Source organism: Pseudomyrmex gracilis, unplaced genomic scaffold, assembly GCF_002006095.1.
Source record: "Pseudomyrmex gracilis isolate BER0280 unplaced genomic scaffold, ASM200609v1 scaffold_236, whole genome shotgun sequence".
Classification (NCBI taxonomy): Eukaryota; Metazoa; Arthropoda; class Insecta; order Hymenoptera; family Formicidae; genus Pseudomyrmex; species Pseudomyrmex gracilis.
The window spans coordinates 7,628-13,382 of NW_018020820.1; the positions used below are offsets into that span (position 1 = coordinate 7,628).

Genomic DNA, 5,755 nt, shown 5'->3' on the forward strand with positions numbered 1-5,755 from the left:
TTTTCTGTTTTCCTTTCTCATCTTCTCATCGCGAGATCGGTCATTTTAAATTTCAAAAAAAATCAAATTCACGCTCTCGAATATACTCACACACTTAAAGAAAGTGACCATTTAAACTCGTGCACATAGCACAGAATAGAACCGCACGCAGTGGACATAGCGTACCGACATGTCGCTCGTGGACTGACTGCGTAGTTCCAGTGTGTACCACCCGTGGACATGCGCTAGTTTGCGGGGCGGAAAAGTGATTACACATTCTCTTATAGACCTGTTCGCTCTTAGGCTTCTCTCTGGTATCATTGGGTGCGTTCAGACAACTCAACAGTTGCACAACGGTTGAGTGATAATCACTTCTGATTGGATCATACTTTTGGAACCATTGCAGATTTTGAAGAATAGTCTTATCATATGTGATGATCTCTCAACCGTTGAGTTATCTGAACGCACCCATTCTCTCTCAACTGACTCTCGGACGTCTATCTTCGTTGCTCTCGGCCACTCCGTGCCGCGGCCACCAATCAACTCACTACTAGAAAAGAAGAGAACTACTCCACGATTATTTCTGTCTCTCTTAAGGAAGCTTGAGCTCCTCTTACACGAATGTTCCCGTCTATTATTATAAGTCTATGTTTCATACTCTCGCTCAGTCATGAAAAACCGAATATCATGAGTGGCAACTACATTGAAATTTGAGGTTGGAGATTCGAGATTTCAGAGCTGAAATTTGAAATTGGAGATGAGATCTTAGATTTGAGAAAGGACTATGAAAATATTCGGACCTAAATGTTTTGCGGATGAAAAGTACGTACGTTTTAACACCTATTATTACGAAATAAAATTTATATACAGTCGAACTTCCCAAAACGTATACAAATCTACTCTCTCAAAACGTATATCTTCCTCTTTATCGCTTTTTCCACCACTAAGTATGATTACAACCGCGAAACTCTGTGCTAGCGCGAGATGAATTTATACCAAGTAAGTCTTTGCGCACACATGAGGTAAAGAGTGCGGGAATAAGAGGAGTATACGTTTTGGGAGGCTCGCCGGTCCCGACTGTATACGTTTTGGGAGGTTCGACTGTATATGTATATAAATAATTACAGTAGAAAATATGCGTGCATTTTTAATTATTATTTGTTCGCAGTAATAATACAAAAATGAAAAATAAGAAAAACAGTAACACGAAAAAAAGCACGTAAAATAGTTTACATTGTACATATTAGTAAAATGTAATTTGTCACGAGAAAAATCCAAGAAATTTGTGTTTTATCGCAAATTATAATATATATATATATATATGTATATATATATATATATATATTATCGCTATATATATATATATATATTATATATATATATATATATATATAGCGAGAATGATAAACTTATAAGTTATTTTACATATAGTTTGCGATATACAAAATGTCCAACGGATACAAAGTGAAAGTGTGAAATAAATATCATGTTGGTTAACGCATTATTCTCTTTTATTTCAAGTTTCAATGAAGCTGCATCTGTGGTATCACAACAATGCCCTTGCAAGTACAAGATGCCTCGAGAGAATCGGACCGTCCGTTGGACAAAACGATTCTTCGGTATATATACGTATGTAAAAACGCGTCGCACTTTTATTTAGAAAAAAAAAAAAAACGGATGTGAACGTGTGCCAATCATAAAAGAGAAAAGTTCCGATCGGCGATTGAGGGATTACATAAAAATTTTGGTCCTTTGCCCGTCGCTCTCATTTGTTGCTTACGCATTTGTTCTCCACGCTCATGATCGCACGAGAGGAAGACGAACGAGTCGAACACGCGCAAACGCGCGCGCAACAAACGCAGCATCGTGTGTATGTACGTAGTAATAATAATATTCACATCGCATCGCATCGAAATTTTCTAAAGGCCTCCGTTACCTTTGCAGCTGCACTCTCCGGGCATTTCCGTTTTTTTTTCTTTTTTTGAAATTAAGAGAGATTTTTATCAAAATAAATTTTTAACAAATCACATAGCAGCCCAATAAATACCTTAAAACGTCTAACAGCGTTATCGTCTACTGTTTCACGATATTATTTATAATATATATAAAAAATTCGGGAGAGAAGGAAGAAGACGGGAAAGAAGAGAGAGAAACTTTGTGTTATTATGCTTCTTACAGATCGAGCTATCTTTTCAAACAAAAATAGCCAGATGTACTAAAAAGAAGAAAAGGAAGAGGAAAGAAATAATGCATTAAAAGATACTTTGTTACACACTGTAAGTAAATAATAATTAGGTACTCATCTGTCATGGAAGAGAGATCGCGTCAAGTATAACAACAATGTCGTTAATTTATAATCAAAGTATTAAAAAGAATCTACATTAAGAGAGAGAAGATTATACATACAATTATAGGATACAATGTTACCAAAATAGTCACTTTTGCGTAACCGTTTGTTTCGTTCAAATCTTTAGAAATTTCATGAGCAAAATTTCCAGGTTCGTGCAAATTCAGAATAATTCACAAAATTGATAAGTTTTAAAATTTTGTATTCTCAAGAAGAAAACAGTTTGCAACAGCAGAACATTTGCAATATCGTGCAGTCAATTGTTTGATTCATAATTCCAAAAACCGTTTTGTCTTCTCGCAGTTGAGAAATAAAATCAACCAACAAGTGATCTTAATTTCTCTCTGCTTGTTTCGTTTTCTTCTCTCTAAAAATTTCACATTTTTATTCTATTTAGTCATTGTTATTCTTGGAAGTTTATCGATAAAAAAAAAAAAACTCAGCTTTACTCTATATACGCTCGAGTTCGCATAATATCCGCGTGCGCGCAGGCTGATGCATGTTCATATCACCCACAAAAAAGTCAGTCCGCATGTTTGTTAAAAAACACAAAAAAGCAAGTAAAATAAAAGAAATCAATCTCGTTACAAAAATGAATTATTATGATGAAGGAGGCGAGGGTTCGGAAGGACGGGAAAAGATCTGATCCGAAATATTTCAGGAGACGAAGTAGCCACGTCAACAGCAACAAAGACGTTTTTCACAAGAGAGCTTTGTTTTCTTCGTCGCAGCTACATCGCGCAACGCCTATAATGTCCATTTACACTATTACTATTCAACAATTCAAAATACTTATGATACACACAACCTTGAATAATCTCATAACAGCTGCTGTGGCATTATTAGCCCGAACTAACTTACGCATTACATCATATAGATACAAAAGTAATTTCTCGCTATTGCTAAAAATTCGCACGTGTGTTTTTTATTTCATTGTCAGTTTTTTTTTTATTTTATTTTTATAACGCTCTTGACTGATCTTTTTTTTTTTTCATCAGTTGAAATATCCTCGTGTATCTGCTCTATTGCTCTGGCAAAGACACACATTCTTTTCTCCCACGTAACTCTCGAAGTACAATGTAACTAAAATAGGCGAATTATGTTGCTCATGCCAAAGTCAATTTTGTAAAAAGAAAACAAAACCAAAAAAATCTTTTTCGTATTGGAGATTTGCTCCTCGAACAATGATAGATATTAAAACGTGAAAAAATTAACATTCAAGAAATTTCTAAACATGTCAAGATAATAATGTCCAATCAGAGCAAATCTTGCATTAAAAGTAAAACATGTCAGTGAACTCGTTCATTCACAGTGAACTCTGAGCATTTTAACAATTTCATTTCAGGAAGGAATAATATATCCTCTACAGAAACATACGTGACAAATTATGTCCTTTATAATTTTTTGAGCACAGTACAGCGCGCGAAGATAAATCTATTCCATTCATTTTTTTGTTTTTTTTGTTTTTTGGCACTCATTATCTGAGCTGCGTATTTTAGTTACATCATCAAGTTCGTTTCTGTTCAAAAATAACGCAGTACACGAGAATACCGCAATATATAAATTGCAGAGATTTTACAACAGACAGTACTTTACAATAGAGAGTATGAAGATTACTTTTTTTTTTTTTTTTTTGATCAATCGTCAAAGCTTCTTGCGAGTCGCCGACGCAACTCTGGTGCAAAATATAAATCTGCGCGGTTACTCTCGCAAATTTCATCGCCACATGTATCGTATCGTATTTATTACATTCGCAATAGAAAAATAATATTCAGTCGGATCAATAGTTCGGATTAATACTTCATTCTTTTTTTAATTGAAAGGAAGAGCTCTTTGTGGACGTGTAAATAGTCACGCAGTACACGATGGCGTCAAAGCTAAACCGAACTGGTAATGGTCAACTTAACAACATGCAATTATGCGTCATCCGCAGAAAGTTGCTCTCTGCGGACTTCTCAAGGCTCTTAGACAACCGATCTAGTCACATTGAATTATGATGTCACACACGCACACACACAGAAGCGAGATGTAGTTCAATTTCTCTCTTCGTATAATTTTACATTCAAAAAATACGCCAATCTGTTTAATCGCATCGAGAGAAGAAGAACACTCTTCTCTCGGTTTAAAAATCTGTAAGTGACTAAAATCAATTTTTTTTTCTTTCGTATTACATATCGAAAAAAATTACATCAGGCTGCGATGATAAATGCGCTCTCTCATCGCGAGATGATTGACAAAAAAAAAATCAGAACCATTTCAGCTGCCGAGTTCAGTTCAACTCCGACGTCTCAATCAAGCTCTTCCTCTTTCTGCGCATACATATTATTATGTATCTTATAAAAATTTCGTATCGTACAATGTTTCACAATAATGAAGTTTACGCTTCCGTCGAGGAACGGATTATTCGACGTTGCGTGAATTCTCCGAAGGCGGGCAAAGGCACCCAAAGCGCCGACAACGCTGTTCGCGAATCAAGGCGAAATACAGGCAGATAGATGCGAATAAAAAACGAGCATTAAAGACATACGAATGCCTAAGTCGTATCATTACGAACTAATTTCTCGAACCCTTACGTTCCCAGTGAAATTGTCGCCGCGCTTATTTTTAATTTTATTTTAATCATTTTATTTTATTTTATTTTATTTTTTTGGGAAAAACGTGATACTTTTGCGTACACGATTCCCCAGACGCCCGTGGGAAAGGAAGGGTTGTAGGCGGAAAAGCCTGCATTGCGTGTGTTATTTAAGTCACATGATATTTATAATGTGAGATAATGTAATAAATTATTAAGCCAGTCGATCGCCGAAATTCGCACGTAAAAGATGCTGTGTACGCGCGTGTGTGTGTTTTTCTTCTCCGTGTGTACGTACGTATGTATATGCATGTATATTCATGCATGTATGAATGTGAGCGTGTGTATGTAATGTATGCATGTATGCGTATATGTGAAATATAATAAATTAGCGTTTAAATAATATTCCAAGGGGGAGGCGCACAGAAGGGAAAAAAACTGTAAAAATAGACGTACAAAAAAACGAGAAGAAGGGGAGCAAGGGAGCGGGCAAGAAGGGAAGAGGAGCGAGGGAAGTGTGAAGTAAATAATAATAATTTAATAATTAAGTAATTGTATCATCTTCACCTTCTTCGTGTCGGGGTTTTAAGTATCGGTTAAACAATCACTTATCGACTAAAATCAAACCCGTAGAATACTGATACATAAAAAAAAAAAAAAAACACGTATATAAAAAGCCTCGACCTTATCATTATCGAAATAAACTGATGGCTCTTACTCGCGAAATAAACTACTATATATATATATATATATACTCGAGAGAATAAAGATCTTAAGAAAAAAAAGATATGACGAAAAACAGAAGACAAGAGTGTTGCGTCGGTTGATCGAATACACTCGAACAACGTTGCAGACGA

General features: G+C 35.5%; 1 long non-coding RNA gene across 1 annotated transcript; it reads left to right on the top strand.

Annotated features, from left to right (window-relative positions):
* Window positions 1-617: 617 nt before the first annotated feature.
* On the top strand, window positions 618-5,563 carry LOC109859074. Its single transcript, XR_002250668.1, has 2 exons — window positions 618-801; window positions 1,501-5,563. It is a non-coding gene; the product is annotated as an uncharacterized LOC109859074 (long non-coding RNA).
* Window positions 5,564-5,755: the final 192 nt, after the last annotated feature.